Source organism: Xyrauchen texanus, chromosome 30, assembly GCF_025860055.1.
Source record: "Xyrauchen texanus isolate HMW12.3.18 chromosome 30, RBS_HiC_50CHRs, whole genome shotgun sequence".
Taxonomy (NCBI): Eukaryota; Metazoa; Chordata; class Actinopteri; order Cypriniformes; family Catostomidae; genus Xyrauchen; species Xyrauchen texanus.
Genome location: NC_068305.1, coordinates 21,628,220 through 21,650,498, shown reverse-complemented (window position 1 = coordinate 21,650,498; position 22,279 = coordinate 21,628,220).

Below are 22,279 nucleotides of genomic sequence, written 5' to 3'. Positions count from 1 at the left end.
GCAAGAAAGAAAAAGATGCTGCTCTGCGTACTTTGCTAGTTTTAATACTTTTAATATCATAAACCCTTGAGATTCGATACACTCAGATTCTTGACTGTTCTAGGCAGACAATATTTCAAAGAATAGGGGTAAGGGGTAATAGAGGGGGTTAATGTTAAACGTGATTCATTTTATATATGTTGTGGTTTTTCTTTCTTGAGATGTCTATGAATCAATAAAAATGTTAATTGGAAAAAAAATCATAAAAACTTGGTGTTGTATTCATCATGAGTATGTCCTGTAATGGGTGTAGTTGAAATAGCAAAAGCATTAATTACAAGGCAGTTCCCATGTTGAGTATGAAGTGTCTATATATGTACAGTATGTAGGCCAAGAAGAAAATTCATATAAAAGTCAGGGAGTCTGAAATGCAATTGTTAAACATGAGATGAACTGTTACTGTCAGTTTCTGTCTTTCATGTCTGTTGACTAGACCTTAGCTTGGATGTGCTGACTCTTTAATTTAAATAAAACTAAAACTGACTAAGCATTAAAGATTTAACAGACGTTTCTTTTATTTACTGTGCTCCAACCTTGGTAGCTACTGTATGTATAAAAAAATAAACAGACGCTTTCTTTAAAGAAAATTGCACATATTACACAGAACATGTTTCATAAGGTAAACTTTCCCAGACTGAGACAGGAATGAAAATGTTCACATTTAAAACAAGCTATTTGTATTTCTCATTTCCTGTGAAGAAACATACAGGCAGATATTAATGAGTATTTTGAAATCCAGGAAAGATGCAACAGCTGTTTGCGGGCCTCCCCTTAACAGTCTAGCAGCTAAAGGTGCAAACCACTGCAAATTCATACCAGACTTTAATGCATAGTATTGCCAGGGGATACCAGTATCAACCCCATAGGCCATTATCACCTATCACTCTTCTGAGGGAATACATGTTTTTAACATTTATATATAACAAAAATATGTTTGGAATGTCCAGAGGTGTGAACCATTTATCTTGGCTGTCAGCTAAAAGAAATAATGGCACCACACTTGGCCAACTTTTGCCCAGATATCTTTAATGGGCTACAACAAAGGTTTTGGTTTATTTCAAACATGGTGTTAAAAACAATGGACCTCCTATCTTCATTTATCACATATGCATTTTCAGTGCATCAACAATTGCCAGTGATCAGGATACTTGTTTGCAATTCTGTTTGATAATGCTAGTCTACTAAAATAATTGACATACTGTGTCATGCCATGGCACTAAGACATTTATACCTTGGTTGCGTTCAAACCAGCAATGATCCTAAAACTACTCATTTATTTAATTCTTTGCATTTAATACATTGTATTTAATAACTACAATGCAAGAGAGTTTCTCTATTTGTTTGTGCTGAGGTGTGATTGACTTGATTGTGATGTGGTTCCCAAATTTTGAAAGTTTGGAATCACGACCCGGCGCCGCTCTCCACAATGCCACATTCCTCCCTTGTTCTCTCAGGCTGGGGAGCCCCCGGCATGACGTACACCCCCCCCCCCCTCTTTCCCTGGGGAGGGGCGTGCCTTTCGCCCCATCTGCCGGCAGGTCATCCCCATCTACCTAGATGAGAGAGGGGACAAGGGGAGGGAAACAGAAATAATAAAAATGGGGGGATACTTCCTGTAACAGTGTAGTACCCCCCAAAAAACACTGTAAAATTTAAATGAGAGGGAAAAGACCAATGCGGAGCAGCAGTGAGAGAGAGAGGAGAGACAGATTAAAAAAAAAAAAACACTTACTCGCCAGTTCTCCGATACGCCGTAGCTTGTTTCTCGGCCACTCCTCCACCCTCTAACGGACGACAGCCGCGCCTCTCCGGGCGGATCGGAGGCAGTCCTCCAGCCCCTGGTGGACAGAACACCCCACCGCGTTCTCGGGGAACAAAAGGGGACTCCCCCGCCCCTGGCAGCGGTTCTCCCGCCGTTTTTTTAAACACAGTATTCATTTAAAAGCCCTTGAAGACACCTGCATTCTGTTCAATTCATTGCACTGAATCAAAAACGCAATAACATGTTTGACTTCAAATGCCCCTTAAATATGCCCCAACTGCAAAATAAAAATAAAACTAAGTTCAATTGACAATTTTCAGAATGCCATAGTCCCATGCTTTGGACCCGCAACACTACCAACTATGTAGCTTTGAGGGACAATGTCTGTGACATCATAAGATCCTCCATATGTCAGATTTATTTATTTTAAGTCAGAGTTCACCAAACTAAAACTCTGGTAGACAATGGAACACAGAATTTCATATTATGATATTTCCAGTATCTCAGGTTTGCATGCATATTAATGGAAATGAATGATGTGCCATGGGTCTAGTGTGACCACCGCAAGTCGTGACGCAACGTTCGAAGACATTAAGAAATTATTTCCATCAAACTACTCATTTGGGGCATTGAGACATTAAGGCATTAAGACCTTCTATAAAGCTAATTTGAAATTATGTATATTGTGAAAAGTGCTACAGTATACAAATAAAATGATTTGACTTGACTTGACCACACCTTAAGTCAGATTGCAGTGAAATGACACAGGCCTATTACAACACATAAGATGCATTAACTGCATCAAACACAGCAAACATAGCAGCACATTAAAATAAAATAAAAATTACTTTATCCTCTCTAGGTTGTACTTTAACAGATGACAAAAATGGGTTCAAATTAAAGTGAAGCTCCAAAGTGTGTATCCTGAAGATGCATTCAGGATAGAGCACTTCACACATCCATCTGTGTTAATTGACATTTATTTTGCATTAGCAGCAGGGTGAGATCTAATATTGATGAAGCAGCCATATTGCCTCAATATCGCCTTTTCTGTCAGGTTGATGTGTCAATGCCAACACACAGAGTACCCTGCAGAGGTTCATGCCGCAACTCTACTTGTTCTAAATGAGATACATTGGCCTAATCTAATACAAAAACAGCTTTTTGACCAAATTATTCTATCCATAGTCTCCAGACAATCTTGGGGATCTTCTGGAGAATCAGCAGTGTGCTAGCAGCCCTCTCAAAATCAATTAGTTGCCTACCAGGTTCACTGATGTGATTGAACCTGTGTGTAATGGAAAATTCAAGCTAATTAAATTGGCAAAGAAGAAATGAGGGTAAAGAGAAGAAAGGGCGAGAGAGATTTAGAGACTTTAGCAATTGTGCCTCATGGCTGTTTGTGCTACATATTGGCATTTTAAACCTGAGAATTATGCCAGCATAAAACAAGTAAATTAGAGAAATACCAAGAAAGGGCCATGACAAAATACTGCTGTCTGTATTTATGTAGGTGTGGTCACTTTGTACATTTTTACATATTGTTAGCTATCCGGATCATGAAAAACCAAGTATAAATGCCAGAATGCATTCAAGACCTCAGGAGGTGGTTGTTTAGGCAACATTCGTAAACTTTACTCCTCCAAAATGGAATTTTGGGAGGCCCGCAATCTACACATGAATGTTGGTTTTTGTATCACAATCGTTAAAGTCAATTTAAACTCCTGCTTTTAGTTTTTATGAGCTACATCAAGTGCAACAAATTTGTGTGGACCAGCAGCATCACTACAGAAGTGAATTCTCTATATAGCCACAGGATAAGATCAGGATATATCCTTTTGAGGAGACACATTTATGTGGCTAAGTGTAAACAGAATGAGCATAACCGACCGATAGCAGTGTGATCAAGACGCATCAAGAGACCTTAAACTGCAGCTATTTAGTATATTATGATTTCCAAACAAGGTGGGTCTCTACTTAATAGCTTCCATTCATTTTTCTAAAGCAAAAAGAGCATCGTATAGATCATAGTAGTTCAAACGATTGCTCTTTGCTCAGTAATCACAGTCATGTTTCTCCATGTTTGAAATGGAGATAATTCCACAAATAATATATTGACTTTGTTACAGACTCCACATACTGCAGATCTGACAGCTTCTTTTAAACCAGCTGATTTATGGCTTGTTGCAAGTAGTGGTGGGGGGGTGTAATTCACAGTACACTAGCCACACAGCAAATGATGCATCTGGGTTAAGAAGAAAAATAAGCAATTCTGAACTTGGCTCGAGCCCCCCACACATCAGCTTTCCCTTTCTTTGACCTTTGCTTGGCAGTTTTGGTGATGTGTAAGCAGGCGCTGGCAGGTATAAATGAATCTCAATTTCCTTTATTAATTTTCCATGTCACTACAAACTTGTTTCTGAGGAGACCTCTCAAGCGTTTATGCTCAATGGAGTTGAAAGTCTATTACAAGGTTCTACATGAGTCATTTTTAACATTCATGTGGGTAGCAACTATTGACTGTATTTCAACTTTTAACAAAGAGGGGCTTTTTTCTCATTTTGAATGTATTCACTCTAACATACTTCAAACTAAAACACATTTATTTTAGAAGCAAATTATAATTAAAAATAGTTTCCTTCATCAGATCTGTACAAGGCTTTGTAACTTTTCCTCCACTTGCCATCTGAACACACAAAAAAAGAGTGGTTTGCCAAAAAAAAAAAAAGGACTCGCACTATTCTGGGTTAAATTTAAGCCCCCATAGGAAATGAATGGGTGAGACTATAACACAGAGCATTTTTTTTTTATTTGTCAAATAAAATCAATCAATCAAACACACCCACACAGAAATGATGGGGTGGGTGAGACTCTACCACAACACAGAACACACACACACTCACAAAAAGAAATTAATTTTTAACAATATCATACAGAGAATTGTTTTTATTTTTGTCGAAAAAAATAATTATAAAATCAATCAGCCACAATGCAGCACATACAGATCAAAAGATCAAGGTCTGACCCCACTTTATTGCTGTTCACATCAATTATTTTAATGTTGATGTTTGCAACAAATTGCAAGTTTCAGGTCGTCAAGTCATTTTTATTTGTATAGCATCTTTCACAACACACATCGTTTCAAAGCATCTTTACAGAAGATCAGGCATTAACAGAAGATAAAACTGTAATATCTATAAATTATTAGAGTCATCATTGTGTAGTTTGATAAAATATGATTGTGAATTGTGTTTAAAAATAAGTAAATAAATTATAAATTTATAATCCCAGTGAGCAAGACGAAGGCGACTCTGGCAAGGAACACAAAACTACGTAAGATGTTGGTTAACGGAGAAAAATATCCTTGGGAGAAACCAGACTCACTCTAGGGGGCAGTTCCCCTCTGGCTAACATCATGAATATAATGTAAATATTACTTATGTATAGTACTAAGTATTAAACTAAGTGTTAAGGGTCAGTGTTTAAAACTAATATTTTGTAAGAACTGTAAGATTAATGACTAATGTCTTTGAAGTCCATCCTGGATTAACTGTAGAAGACTGTAGAAGCTCACATAAATGTTGTCCTTGTTAATTGACTGATTAAGGGTTTTGTTGGCAATTAAATAATAGTCGATGTATTCCATTTCAAGAGTGTACTCCATCATTAGAATAAGGTGATGCAGGCAGAGATCAGTTAGGTGCATCGCAGTTCAACAACTAAATGATAAATTAGGTGTATGCCTGGCTAAATAGATGAGTCTTTAGTCTAGACTTAAACTGAGTGAGTGTGTCTGCATCTTGAACTGTGTTGGGGAGACTATTCCATAGTTTAGGAGCCAAATATGAAAAGGATCAACCTCCTTTTAATGGATTTTGATATTCTAGGAACTTTTAACAGACCAGAATTTTGCAATCGTAATGAACGTGATGAATATAGTGTGGTAGAAGGTCACTTAAATACTGTGGAGCTAGATCATTCAAAGCTTTGTTTTAAAATGTAACATTATTAACAGGTAGCCAATGTAACAATAATAAAATGGGTTTTAAATTAAAATATGATCATCTTTCTTGGTTCTTGTCAGCATTCTGGCTGCTGCAATTTGAACCAATTGAAGATTATTTATTGATCTTGCTGGACATCCTCCCAGTAATACATTACAATAATCTAGTCTTGAGGTCATGAACACATTAATTCGTTTTTCGGCATCAGCAACAGAGAGCATGTGCCGTAATATAGTAATATTTCTTAGGTGGAAGATTGCTGTTCTACAAACATTGGTAATTAGATTTTCCATGGACAGATTGGTATCAAATATAACAACTAAAGTTATTCGCTGTTGAAGATGATGTAACAGCACATCCATCGAAAGTCAAATTACATTTTAGCATCTTATTTTTAGAGGTTTTTGGTCCAATAATTAGTACCTTTGTTTTGTCGGCATTGAGTAGAAGTACATTTCTGGCCATCCAATATTTTATTTCATAGATACATGCTGCTAATTTGGAGAATTGTGAAATCTCATCAGGTTTTGAAGAAATATAAAGTTAGGTATTGTCAGCATAACAGTGGAAACTTATTCCATGATTCCTGATAATATCTCCCAGGGGAAGCATATACAAGGAGAAAAGTATAGGTCCTAAAACTGATCCCTGTGGCACTCCATATTTTACTTTTGCTTGATATGACAATTCCTCATTTACATAGACAAAGTGGTAGTGGTCTGCTAAATAGGACCTAAACCCCGCAAATGCAACTCCACAAATACCAACATACTGTAATTCTAATCTAGCCTATTCAAGAGAATGTTGTGATCTATTGTGTCGAATGCAGCACTAAGATCTCAAAGCACTAGAAATTAAATGCAACCATGATCAGATGCTAAGAGCAAGTCATTTGTAACTTTGATAAGTGCAGTCTCTGTACTATGATGAGTTTCCTATTGCTTATTCTTTTTTTGTACACAAATTGTATTATCACTGTTAATTGTTGTTTAGATCTGTTTATTGCTATTAGAGTTATTGACATTTTTGTTCATTTGCTCAATTGAGTTATGCATTTTGATGTCTAAAAATAAATAATATGACATAATAAGCATAATGTAGCATTATTGCAAAAACTGACACTTTGAAAAATAGCTAAACTTTGACTAATAAAAGTCTTTGATGATGTCTAAATACACGTATAAATTCATAACTTGTGAAATACATCTCGAGTTTGTTTCAAAATTGGATTACAGAGATTAGGCCTGTCTAATCAATGGATTTAAGTGTTTTTTTCATGTCGTATATTTTTTTTCACCAGATGGCAGAAAAATAAACTCCTTACACTCTGGCAAAAACATTTGTGTTGCTTTAAGCATAAACTATACAATTTTGTATGATTTTTGAAAACAAGAAAATAATCTATTATCTATAAGCTATTTTGCTTCTCAAGTAAATGCATCTTGTTTCAAGGATGTTTAGATATTTAACACGGAAAACAAGACAGAAATACTGAGTAAAGTGCAGAGCCAGCAAAATATGATGCTAACCTCTTCTGCACCACAGTTTTCATATATTTGACAACGTTTTCTTGGAGAAAAAATAAACTGCAAATATCAGTGCAGGACACAAACTGCCTCAATGTCAGGAGTACTTTCATCATCAGATGATGAGTTTATGTCTATTCCACAGATTTTTGTGTCCTAACATATGGCTGTGTGCTGTGCACCTGCATCTACAAACATCCCGTGTCATGCCTGCCTCCTTTGAGGGTGCCAAACATCTGGTGTAAAACATGGTCACTGACTTCTATACTCAAGCTGAGCATACATTATATTTTAATTTATGTGAAACCCAATTTAGTGAGAATCACCCTGGCACCAATTGAAATAAACTGGGCCTCACACAAGACAACAAAGAGTGTGGTGATTTTGATCACAATTCACTTAAAGTGTATGTGTGTGTGATTATTATTATCTGATTATCAGATCTAGGGGCACCAGCTAAAGAGTTTCACTTTAACAGTATAAAAATGGACCATTCAATAAATTAAAAATATGTAAATTGGAAGGAGTTGGCCATCTGAATATTCTGAAGGATTCAAGAGCAGCCTAGCCTTTTAGAGCTCAAGCTCTTCTGTATCATCAACACAAAAAACACACAGTTGTAATAAAATAAGTTTTATTTTCGAAAAGATTAACAAGAATAACTAACAAAAACTACACAATGGTACTAATATGCTAAAAGATCAAATAAACAAATAGGTAAATAAAGTCCATAGGATGGAAAGATATAAATGGTTGAATCGGATGTAGCAATGGCAATGTATGACAGTTATCTTTAGGAAAGATAAATTGCTATTTCTGTTAATTAATTAGGGGGAAACCTTATTTCTATTTAAACAAATAACTCAAAGTTTATTTACTAGACATCTGATACACAGTTTATGCAATCTAAGGAACATTAGATAATCCTCAACTGATAGTATACACTAATGGCAAGATCTCTGGAAAGAGATTTATGTTCTCCTTGATCAGTTGATGTGTTCGGTGATGGCGATGTCTTCCACTGGGTCTCAGGGACATGTTACAGTGGGGAAGGAGCTGGACTCCATTTCAACAGCCTTGGACATGAAGGAGCTGAGAAACGCTGATCTCCTGGAAGCACCAAGAGGGCGCTTGCAATGTGGAACACAGATACGCAGATATACAGCCCTTATGTTGGTGCAAGATTCATCATCTGGAACACGCAGATACATGAAACTTGAAGAGAAGGTTTGCTCACCAGATGTGATCTGTTATCCTCTCTCTCTCTTTATACGTATATGTGAAGCAGAGACTTAGCACGTTGGATGGTTTGTATTCTGTTACATCACCAACCACTCAGGCCAGAGATTCAGAATGTTGATTATTATTCTGTTATTGCTCCCAAACTTCCTTCTCTGTGTGGAACATTTGCATATTTTAAAATATATAGTTAAAACAATGTTTTTAAAGTTCCATCTATGTATTTTTCCTTTTCCAAACATCTTCAAAAATACTCTTGCCATTTTTCTGAAGATCTAGAAATCAAACAAGATATTGAAAGATAAAATATTATGCATGCATTAATTTATACCACCATAGTATTTATTGTGCTAATTGAACAACTGCAATTTACATAAACAGTTAGGTATACAAACAAGGAGTGTTGCAGTTGGTGTCCATGTTAGCATTAAAGTTTTTGTGTAAAGATATGTCTTTGAGGCTTCTTTGTTTCAACTTTTGCTAAGAAACCACTCATGAACCAATGAGAAGTATTTTCCAATGTGATGGAAGGACCTGGGCCTTACTTTCTGAAGTATCTGGTAGTTGTCCGAGCAGCATTATCTAATGGCTGTGCTTGGCATTTGTTTGTGTTGGTCATGCCACAATCCAATCAAAATGGAACCACTCTTTGCCTTGATAGTTAGGGAGGGGCTCTACCATAAATCGGCTCCTGGAATGTGGTACAATTGTTCACCACACCAATAACCTTGTTTAAATACAAACAAATAAAAAAACAGAGGACATCCCAATTGTTAGCCTCTGCCATCAAAACCTTGAACAGAAAATGTGTGTGTGTGTGTATGTGTATGTGTATGTGTATGAGAGAGAGAGAGAGAGAGAGAGAGAGAGAGAGAGAGAGAGAGAGAGAGAGAGAAAGAGACAGGAGGAGAATAACTTTATTTGAGATATGATGGCATGTGTCTCTCAAGCAAGCAGGCCGCTCATTACAGGCACTTTCTTTGACTGGCTGCTCAGATGTCAGCTGTCACAGTTAATAATTATGTGTTGAGGTGAAGAAAAAACAGCTGCCATCTCTCCCTTGGCAGAAACCATGCAGGTAAACACTGAATAATAGTCAATTCCCCTTTTTGAGTGTGAGACTCCACAGCTCACAAACAATCCAAATATCTTCAAACTGCCCTGAGAAATGAAATGTTTTTCAGAAAGGACAAAGGAGGCGGTAAGCAGTCCATCGGTTCAACAGGGCAGTTCTTAATGGAAACTAAACTTTTGCACAAAATGGTGGACAAAACATATGAAAGACAGGGAAGGAACATTGTAGCACTGTTCCAAAACCAACATGATCACAAAGGAATTTGGTGTGTTAGCTCTGAATGTTTTTTCTACCTAAAGTCTGACCCAATGTTCATGCTCTGAGAATAGCTCTGTATCGTAACATTTCATCATGTGCAGGATATAAACATATCTTTTATTCAATTGTATCTAGTTAAAACATATTTTTTTATATTTGTAAAAATAAAAACTGATGACATTACTCGTGGGTATGCTCATTCTTGATATAAAAAATGGAATTTCATCTAGTAAAAACTTTGGTTACGAATGTAACTGAGTGGAAGACCGCCAGAAGCAGTTCTGTAAGCACTAGTGGAACAATCTTGTGCTTGTGCTTTAACCAAGGATCAAATTAGAGAGTTGTCACCCTGTGACACATGACGTGTCTTCAGCTATAAAACCCCTGGACACATCAACTTGATCTCTAGATCATTCTCATGAATTCCAACTGACCAGAGACTTTGGCGGTCTTCCACTTAATCATAGAACCACAGTTACATTCTTAACCAGCGTTCTATTTCCTTTCGTTCCAGACAGTCAGAGGCCGTACTGAAAGCACTAGTGGAAGACAAATACCTACGCAGTCATGAGGAATCCCCTTGCGATGCATTAGTGAAGATAGAGAGCACCTCAGCACACACTGCTGGCAGGGGAGTCACATTCAATCTGTAAAAACAAGAAAATGTGCAGGCTGAAGCCCATGTTGCTGCTGCACAAACTTCAGAAAGTGATACATCTCTGAGTGCTGCCCAAGATGTTGCAAGAGTATGCAGAGAGTGACAGCGAATAGATGAGGGGCCCTGAAGACTCATATGCATGAGAAATTACCTGTGTCACCCAGTGTGCTAGTCTCTGCTTGGAGAGTGCAGTCCATTTGTGTGCATCACTAAAGCAAACAAGCAATTGGTCGATCTTGCGCCTGGCTGCTGTCCTGTCAATGTAAACCCTCAAAGATCTAAATGGACATATGTGTCATCTTGTTCTGGTAGCAGAGCAGCAAACACAATGGGTTGATTCATAAATTGTGGAGGCAATTTCTTGGGTAAATATGCTGGATTGGGCCAAAATGAAACATTACTGAAATCCAGCCCCTAGCTCAAACAGGGAGCCCTCATTGATAATGCCTGTAGCTCACTCACACGCTTTGTTGTTGTAATGGCCAAGAGGAATGTGGTCTATAAATATATTAAATATCAGAGCTCATTATAGGCTCAAATGGTGCTTAACATAAGGAATTGAGCACCACACTCAATTCTCATGTTGGGCTTCGCACACCCAGTGGAGGACACAGACAATTATCCCCTTTCAAAAAGGCCACAACTTACCAGTCAGAATCAAGTGAGACACCGCTCACCTCAGAACAGTGATCTGCCAAAGCTACTACATACACCCTGAGTGTAGATGCAGAAAGCCCAAGCTCCAAAAGATCTAGCAAAAAATCTATAATACATCCTACAGAACAGTGAAATGGATCAGCAGCATACCAGCGCACAGTTTTCGTGTAGATGCTGCACAAGCATTCAAAACAGTGTCCCTGGCCCCCTGTGAACACAACAAGAGAGGCCTGGTGAAACCAGTGGCCACATCCACAACATCAACCAGTCTGGTAGAGAATGCCAAACTCTCCCCTCCAACTGAGTCAGCAGATCTGATCTGCTGGGTAGAGGACAAGGTAGCCCTGTTAACAATGACAGGAGGGTCTGAAATCATGGCCTTGTAGGCCATTGAGGATAAACTAACCGCAGACGGTGGCCACAGTTGTGTACACGACACAGGGTTCTCCAAATCAGTGCTAAAGGAGGGAAAGCATAAATAACATTATGACTGGAAAATTGTGAGCCTGTGCATCCAGGCCCATTGATCCTGGCTTGTCCGTCAGAGAGAACCAACAAAGGTAGTGATTTGTCTGACTGTCGGCGAACACATCAAATACTGAAGGCCGCCATATCATCTGCACCACCTCCGGGTGTAGACTCCAATCTCCCTTAGCCTCTTCCACTGACACAGTTCGGGTTCTTTGCTGATGCGAATTCTTGAACTGTTTCACATGTTTCTACTGCAGAAAAGGCTGTTCTGGGGCTGAAAGCATGGTTCGGCACTGGCCACAAAAGCTTGCTGGTCTCCACTCAGGAACCAATTACATCAGGGGGAGTAGGGTGGGAAAATGTTTCGTCACCAAATTTTTCCCAAACAACAACAGTAGCTACTGTCTGCTGCAAAGAATACTTCTTCACTCTATAATAACAATAAAAAACCCACAACATTATCAGACATAAAATGCCTTCAGGTAATGCAGATGAAATGAGCTCTCTACTTGCAATATGGTCTTTAGAGATATCTGAGATTAACTATAGAGGGCGCAAAGGGAAAACAAAATTTACGAGAAGATCCAGCATGAAATGATGCATACCGGCTTCAATCAGACAACTGACCAAATCATAAACAAATTGAAAAACACTTATGAGAGTGCAGGGACCATAAGAAGGACCTAAACAAAAGTGACAGTGGATGGAGCAACAATGTTTTGGACTTCGATGCCAACCAGCCTGCTATCTAAACAGGACATTCAACTCAGCCAGTCACACTCAAGATAAACACAGAATCGCCTGTGTCCTCTGCTGCTGATCTCAGGAAGTTATTATATTTGCCGACATTGTTAGCTTTCCTTACACTGTTGTCCTCTTATTTTGCGCATAGTTTTGTTCAGTAATGGGATTTTTGACCAGCTACTCACTAACTTCTGAAGATAGCAGATATCTGTTAAGTAAACTTAGGAATTCTCAATCAAGATGTAAACATAATATTACATGCTATGGCAACACTTCAAATATAGCCATCTGCTACTCCAATGTTAATAATGATTCTACTCTTACAGTTTACAGAATTTAAGAAGTTAAGCCATAAGTTCATACAACATAATGCAATTACTTTACCTGTCATCTTTAGCATAGATGTCATCTCTGACACTCTTGTTAAGCAATGTAATAGCGTTGCATTGCAATACTCCATATATTTAAATGTCTTCATAAAACAAGAGTAAAAGCTGTACACAAACACTGTTGTGACATGCCATGCTTGTTTATGGCCAGGTAAATTAGTCACATAATGTATTACTTCACTGTTTGGTTCTGAAGTCAGTGGAAAAAATGCCCTGGCCATGAACCAGTGGAGCAGAGGCTTGGCACACAAACATCAACATTTTGGTGGAAAAGGGCTACCTGTAACACCCTGCCGCTTGAGAGAGCAGCCATGGCATGGTTGAGTCGGCCGGGCAGGAGTGCCGCTCGAATGGAAAGAAGGTTTGCTTGAGCCCATTTCAGCAGATTGTGAGCTACACTAAGTGCACTCTATAAACTAATGATTAATGTAGAAAATCATTGCTACATTGTCTGTGCACACCAAGACATGTGTGTCCCTGAGCACCATCTGAAAATAAGAGTCGAGTGAGAAACACCGCAGTAAATTCCTGAATGTTTAATATGTGCTGTGCACAAAGCCCTGCTCCAAGTGCCATTCACTCCTCTCCGGTGCCAGACTCCACCCCATCTATCCTTATTATCTCCCACCATGCAGGGGGAGGACCCAGTGGAACTCCTTTGAATAGGAACTGCTTCCTGGAGCCAGGGCCTGAATGCAGTGCTGTGTGATTTTGATCCTTGCATATTTGTCCCACACTGGACACAGCTGCTTCTGAATGAGCCAGCATTGGAATGGTCTAAGCCATAGCAATCTCAGCTGTTGAGTGTGGCCCACCCGAAGACACTTCACCCCTGTCAGAATTGAACGTACCCTGTCTGGTGTGGGGGAGGCAAGCATTGTGTGAGGGTTGAGTATCAGACCTACAAAATGGGCCGACTGATTTGGAGCAAGCCTGCATTTTTCCCAATTCACAGTGAACCCAAAAGCCGTAATATGGTCCAGCAACTGATGAGATTGATCGATTGATTGCTGTGGTGATGCTGGTTTGTTGTTATTGATCCCCAATGAGCCAGCTGACTCTCCACTCAGCGCTCCTGTCTCCACTTGTCTGCAGACATAAGGGGTAGACACTGGGGTCTTGGTGTCACATGTGAGACTGATGCTCCCGTAGTAAGGTGCCACCGTGTCTGGCAGGAGGAGGTGAAGGTTAGGGGATCTGATGGCAAAACTGATGAGGAGGCTTAAATGTAGGTTTTCTACCAACATTCTGATATCGAGCAACAGGGGTCACTGTAGGTGCCCTGGGGCCTGAAGCTGTCCCTATATGATAGGAATGACTCTCTGAAAATGAAACATGCCGATCCAGAGCTTCCTGTGCTGCCGGAATCTATTCAGTCAGATCCATGACAAAAGGGTCAGATGATCTTGTACTCCGGGAGTAGTGCAACACAACAAGCTTGTGCGCTAAAGAATTAGAAACATGCTCAAGCCATGCTGTATAGCTGTACATTTGAGCATCTGCACTCGACATTGGGGCAGCGCATATTCTCACGGAGTGCCTCATCAAGAGACGCAATGCTGCCTCTGGGTCCTGCATCACAGCCAGGTCTGATCGGTTAGTTTCTCCTCAATGGCCTACAAGGCCATGATTTCAGACCCTCCTGTCATTGTTAACAGGGCTACCTTGTCCTCTACCCAGCAGATCAGGCCTGCATCACAGCCATCATGTGTGGGCCAGTTGATCAGGACCTGTGGCCTATGATGAGCTCTGTAAATGATGAGGCATCATAAAGGAGGCTCTTTAAACACGATGCAGAAAAACAATCTCAGAGCCCACTGCTGGTTGTAGGGGGTCGAGATTAATAGGAGCGAGCATCGTTTTTAACGTTCCCTCCAAGGACATTACCATTGAAGAGTTGTGTGATTGGGCTGCAGCCAAACTTTTATCAATCACTGAGGTTGCAACCGGAGGGCCCGCCAAAAAGCGAATCAGAGGCAGCCACTGACTCTTACAGTCAGTGTACTCACTGACTGAGTACAGCATCTAACTCCTGTTCTGCATGCATATCTGGTGATGATGCCAAGTACGATTCAGGCTCCACTTTGTGCTGTGCCTCTGTTGTAGGCTGAGATCTAGACAGGAGCGGCAGTAAAAGTTCTACAGCAGAAGACAGCTGTTCCACTTTGCATGCTAAATCATAAGATTTAGTTTTTTTATTTCTTTTGTCATGCTGAAGTGTTTCCTTATGCTCACGATCAACCATATGGATGCTTGAAGAAAGCAGCAAATCCTCTGCATTGGACCTGCCAGTCGCACTTGACGCACAGCAAGAGCACAAGAGCATGGGTCAGACATGGTCAGACATGGCCTCTTTAAAATGGTCCACACCAAGACAAACAGGGCACTGATTATGTCCATCCATGATATCCATCTCATTAGGGCAAGTAGTACATCTAGGTGTATCCATAGTGACTTCAAGCAATCCAATAAGAATAAATCATCCAGCTAGAATCATACGATGATCCTGTACTCATTAAGCCTAGGCAACCAGGACTTCAGAGTGTATGTGTTCACAAAGGTATACAAACTTACAGGCAGCCAGAAGTTTGAAACCCTTCAGAAGTGTGAGGCTGTCTCGCTGGTGTTTTCAAGAAAAAACGCTCGTAAACAGTTCTTCCCGTTCGCAAGCAGTGAATCCTGGAGAAAAAACGCACTTCCCGATTGCTAGCAGTGCTTCACGGAGAAAACCACTCATAATCCAGTCCGTAAACACATGACAAACCAGTTTGCGGATGTCAGCTGAAGCACTCTTCAAAACTAACTGCACAAAATATCACCACAATCGATTCCATCAAGGGAGAATGAAGGAGAGATCGAGCTGAGGGGTTCAGGGGTTTTTATAGCTGAAGACACCTCATGTCATATACGTCATCTCTAATTCGATTCTCAGTCAAAGCGCAAGTGCAAGAGTTTTCCACTAGCGCTTTCAGAACTGCCTCTGGTTGTCTGGAACAAAAGGAAATAGAATCATCATTCTTGATATCTGTAACTGCATTTATACCTGTAAAATTTCACAATGACCTGTCATTCGCTCCAATTCAAACCGCAATTATAGAAATCTATAATATTTTTTTACTAGTTTAAATTCCAAATACACATATCAGCTATGTACTTCTTACAAGTAAAGATTATCATTTTTGATATCATTAATTTCATTGTTACTAGTGCAAATGGCCATTCCAATATAGACAATGAAATTACAACTAATATAAATGCTCAATTTTAATAATTTAATTACTCTGTAAATTGGCTTTAACTATGGAAATGTTAATTTCAGATATATAGTATCAGTATTGTTATTGTAACTACAGAAGAAAGCCTTTTAAGATATCTTTAATTACTCTGCAAATCTAACATGTTCAAATAAATTCAATTTGAAGTGCTATCCTATAATTGAAGTAACGCTAATTCAGTCTCTGTACTATTATGGTTAGGTGGCATGTTATTACTACTCAAATGTTCCTGAAAATCAGATGTTCTGTGCCTTTCATTTCACCTCCACACAAAGAAGTGAGGGAATGCGGTTTTGATCTCAGTACTTTTGCACATGTGCAGGGCTGTAGTTCCAGCTTCAGCAACTGGGGAGCAGTTTGGATAGCATAGATAGACCGATTTTAGTAGACATTCAATCTTTTCGAGCTGCCTCATTGTCTACATAGTAGGGATGTTAAGATTCACCGATTCGCATTGGTGCATCGGCATAAAAGTTAACCATTTAAAATAGTGTGCATCGGATACAAGTTGGCATTTGTATCGCGATGCATCGTTTCTAACATATTTGCATCGGTAAAAAACTATTTATTTATATATAACTATTAGTAGATGCGCTATACTTTTATTATTTGGAAAGTGGCCAATAATTTGTGAACATATATTATATGTAGATTGATTTCTCCTCTCTAAACGGTTTCTCCAGCACGTTCTCTCATCACCACTGCTGCTACGTGAACATGACGTATAACAACACTACAGAGACAGAGGCGTGTCCTGACAGTCACATGTGTCGATCGTAAAGGCAATTCTGGTAGATCGCACAAAATTGTAATGTGTTTTCATTAAATTTTTATAAAAATAAATATAATGTATTTCCTTCTTTTAGTTTCTGTCTGACTTGCAGAAGTAAATTTTGACCAGGCAAGATTTTTGTTTATTCAGTTGCCATGACAACTAGGTTTGCGCCTTCCCAGGGCTTCTGAAAACAGAGCGCGAAATTGCGAAGCTAGCAGTGTTGGAGATTAGCTACTGCCCGGATTATGCAAAACTGTCTGATTCCATTCAGTGCAAATCATCAGAATAAGGTAAATGCCCTGGCTATTGTAATCTATTGTGCTGTAGTGTGTTGGATTTAGTGTTAAAACTGAATTATATCAACATTGAACATTATTATATATTTTATTAATTAGAAGATGAAATCCATGTAGGGAAACATGCAGTAGTCCCAACAAGCATTTTTTTTTAATGAAACTGTGTTTTTTTTTTTGTTGGTATATCTTATTGAGTTGGTCATTTAAAAGTAGATAATCACGCAAAAAAGTGTGGACAGCCCTGACATAGAATATAGATTAACATGGCAGAGGCATAGCTGCATCTTCCACCAAATAATTACAAATCCAATGTTTGGAAACACTTTGGGTTTTATAAGAGAGATGGACATTTTTATAAAACCATGCAGTTTGTAAAATATGTCATGCTGCTATAAATTATACAGGCAGTACGACTAATTTAACAACACACTTAAAGCGCCGACATGAAAGCACATTTGTCTGCTGGCAAGTTACGGAACATTTCTTCATTGTTTATCCCTGAGCATCCTTAAATGGTGTCGCTGTTAAATGTGTGAACTGTTAAATGTGTAACTGGAAACAGAACAGGAAAATAACGTCTGGTTTTATTGAATCTTTTTTGTGAAAGGTCCATGCGTTAGAAGTCAGAAGGCACTTAAGTTAATTTATGATTTACTGTCTATCTGAACCAAAGAAATAAAAGCGAACTCTCTGTATCCTACCATATTGAATTGCATAGCATCATATTTTTTCCCATTGCATCGTATTGCATTGAATCGCATTGTGTTGAATCGAGTCGGATCGCACTGCATCGTAATAGGGGTGAATCGTATCGCATCGGTAGCTGCTTCATATGTATCTTTAATGTATCGTATCGTTGGCTATGCATCGAGATGCGCATTGCATCGGCCTCAGTTTCTACATAGGCATCTGGCTAATAAGGCTGCATCCTAACCATCAATGAACCACATAAATGACTTTTTTGGAATCCTCTACGATAAACACAATTATTGTATAAAATGTTAAAAATGTTAATAACTGACCTACTTTAATAGATACTTAAAATAGTAAATGTTACTCATATTTATTTAAACACTAAGCTAGTCACAACAGTTAAAATGCAATGCTGCTTAGACAAAACAATGTATCTTTTGAGCCTTTGCGTTGGAAGCACACCTTTAATGTCTTAAAATGTTGCATCTGTAGGGAGTTTTGCACTAGGTTTTGCAACATAACATGTAAAGCATATATAGCAGTTATGAGGAAAGACATACACTCACCTAAAGGATTATTAGGAACACCATACTAATACTGTGTTTGACCCCCTTTCGCCTTCAGAACTGCCTTAATTCTACGTGGCATTGATTCAACAAGGTGCTGAAAGCATTCTTTAGAAATGTTGGCCCATATTGATAGGATAGCATCTTGCAGTTGATGGAGATTTGTGGGATGCACATCCAGGGCACGAAGCTCCCGTTCCACCACATCCCAAAGATGCTCTATTGGGTTGAGATCTGGTGACTGTGGGGGCCATTTTAGTACAGTGAACTCATTGTCATGTTCAAGAAACCAATTTGAAATGATTCAAGCTTTGTGACATGGTGCATTATCCTGCTGGAATTAGCCATCAGAGGATGGGTACATGGTGGCCATAAAGGGATGGACATGGTCAGAAACAATGCTCAGGTAGGCCGTGGCATTTAAACGATGCCCAATTGGCACTAAGGGGCCTAAAGTGTGCCAAGAAAACATACCCCACACCATTACACCACCGCCACCACCAGCCTGCACAGTGGTAACAAGGCATGATGGATCCATGTTCTCATTCTGTTTACGCCAAATTCTGACTCTACCATCTGAATGTCTCAACAGAAATCGAGACTCATCAGACCAGGCAACATTTTTCTAGTCTTCAACTGTCCAATTTTGGTGAGCTCTTGCAAATTGTAGCCTCTTTTTCTTATTTGTAGTGGAGATGAGTGGTACCAGGTGGGGTCTTCTGCTGTTGTAGCCCATCCGCCTCAAGGTTGTGCATGTTGTGGCTTCACAAATGCTTTGCTGCATACCTCGGTTGTAACGAGTGGTTATTTCAGGCAAAGTTGCTCTTCTATCAGCTTGAATCAGTCGGCCCATTCTCTTCTGACCTCTAGCATCAAGGCATTTTTGCCCACAGGACTGCCGCATACTGGATGTTTTTCCCTTTTCACACCATTCTTTGTAAACCCTAGAAATGGTTGTGCGTGAAAATCCCAGTAACGGAGGAAATACTCAGACCGGCCCGTCTGGCCCCAACAACCATGCCACGCTCAAAATTGCTTAAATCACCTTTCTTTCCCATTGTGACATTCAGTTTGGAGTTCAGGAGATTGTCTTGACCAGGACCACACCCCTAAATGCATTGAAGCAACTGCCATGTGATTGGTTGATTAGATAATTGCATTAATGAGAAATTGAACAGGTGTTCCTAATAATCCTTTAGGTGAGTGTATAATTTGAATGAGGAAACTGAGGAACAGAATGGTGGGGTTGAGATTTCTGGTGCACATAGAGGAAAGTCCACACCTAGTCACTGTAGAATCCCAATCAAATTCAAGTTTGACAGTAGCACCAAATTAGATGTTATCACTGGCTACATTGGCATTTATGTTCTCAATAAAAAATGTGAGACTAGAAGTAGTAAAACAGAGAATGATATTGTAAAGGAGTTCAATGGGAAGGAGGAGGCGAGAACCGGCTTGGCAATATAAATAACATTTTAATGAATACCTTAAACCAAAAGACAAACACATGACGGACATGTCCATAAACTATCTCTCTCTTGTCGCACCACCGTCTACCATCGGCCTTTATCCCTCTCGGAGGCTGATAAGTGACCGGGTGTGTATAATCACAACCCGGCCCCGCCCTCCGCCCTGCCACATTCCTCCCTCGTTCTCTCAGGCTGGGGAGCCCCCATTAAAATGGGGGGTACTTCCTGTAACAGTGTAGTACCCCCCCAAAAAAACACTAAAATTTAAACGAGAGGGAAAAGGCCAACGCAGAGCGGCAGTGAGAGAGAGGGAGGAGAGAGAGATGGAGAAAAAAAAAAACCTACTCGCCAGTTCTCCGATACACCGTCGCATGGTCCTCGATTACTTCACCACCCTCTCAGGCGGACGACAGCCGCTTCTCCCAAGACGGACCGGAGTTAGAACCGGCTTGGCAATATAAATAATATTTTAATGTATACCTTAAACCAAAAGACAAACACATGACGGACATGTCTGTAAACTATCTCTATCTCGTCGCACCACCGTCTGCCATCAGCCTTTATCCCTCTCGGAGGCTTAATTAGCCTGATAAGGGACCGGGTGTGTATAATCACAACCCGGCCCCTCCCTCTGCCCTGCCACAGATATACTGTATATATCATGTGCCAGCTGATAATCTTGGAAAAAAAACTTCAAAGTAGCTACCTTCATTGAACCTACAAACACCAGGCAGTCTGATTCCCATTGGTCACACCTAAACACCAAGGGCTCTGATGAGGAAGAGTCTTGATATTCTTGTTAAATACAGTGGTCGGCTGTATGGACCCAGTGCTAACAGGGGGTCCATAATCCCACCAAATCCCCCAGTTTCCTGCACACGTGACCCAGTGGCATTGACCAGAATTAAGCTCTGTGTTGATGCCTTCAACCACATCCTGCTCCACAGAAACTCCTTGTTAAAATGCTCTTTCAGACATCTGCCTTTTTTATTACTATTCCTCTACAGAAAGCAGGAGAGGAGATAGCAGTAGGAATAATCACAAATAACAAGAATGTCCTTTCTCCCCGTCTGTCTGGTGTAACAGACAGCCTATGGAGTATGAGAGCACTCTTCTTCTCTCTCTGTCTCTCTCTTGTCCCTCATAGCAGGGGGTTCTGCTGTGAAACCATTAGACTCTCTCTTTTCCAGAGGAGCTAGACACGACTCTTTCCTTTTCTCAACACTTCTTTTTTATTGCAGCTTCTGTGAGTGCTCTTACCCTCATTATGAATTATGCTCTCTACTCATCACAGAAATGGACCTATGTCTGAATAATGTGCCAGTGACCACAAAATCAGAGGCCCTGGTAGAAGGCTGCCTTTCAGGCCACTTTCAATTCGATGTGCCAGAATCTGACAGACAGCATAATGAGGAAGATAGAATGTCATGGAAGAAAGACAGAAAGTGGCATATTAGTGCCTGGATTCTTGTCTTCCATTTCTTCACATGGATAAATTTCACACAGACATACATGCAGCCTGAAATGGACTGATAATCTGTTCAAAGATATTATTTTTATATTTTCACACTGTTTTTGGTGGGTTCCATTTGTATGATGAGATTTTCGTGGCACGATAAAATTTCTAGAAACAACTTTAGAGAATAAAGTCGCAACATTTCGAGAATAAAGTCGCAGTGTTTTAAGACTAATCTCATTATAGACATTTCTCAGTATAATGTTATAAAGTTTCAGATCTGTTACAATACAAAATTGAAGTTGTCATATTTTGAGAATAATGTCGTAATTATGAGAATAAAGTCATAGCATTATGAGATTAAAGTTGTAGCATTACTAGACTTAAGTCATAACATGACAAGAATAAAGTTGGAATGTTTTGAAGATAATTTCATAATAGGCCTTTTTACGCCAATGATGGTAAAGTTTCGAGAATAAAATTGTTATATTATGATATTAAAGTAGCAATATTTTGAGGTTAAAGTTATAAATCGTAAAATTATGAGAATACAGTTGAAAGGAAAGAAACATCAATATGATGTTGTGGAGAACAGCAAAGTGAAGCATATTTATGAAGATAACGTAAACATTGAAACTACAAGTCGACAACTTGTTGCCATTTCAGATTGGACAAAAGAGACAATTACCTAAAATTCTGTCTGGATCTGTCCCCCAATAAACTTACTTTCCCATAACTGCTGCAGGGTCTGAAAACTAATGATAAATCAGTGAAGATGCATCAAAAGACTAAGGAATTTTTTGTTGGTTAATCCCATCCTAAATTATGATTTGACTAAATCCTCCACACCCACTTCTTGCACTGATGAAACAGCTGCTTTGGCTCCTATTCCTATTGTGATTGTCATGCCTTTTCTTGTAATATTGA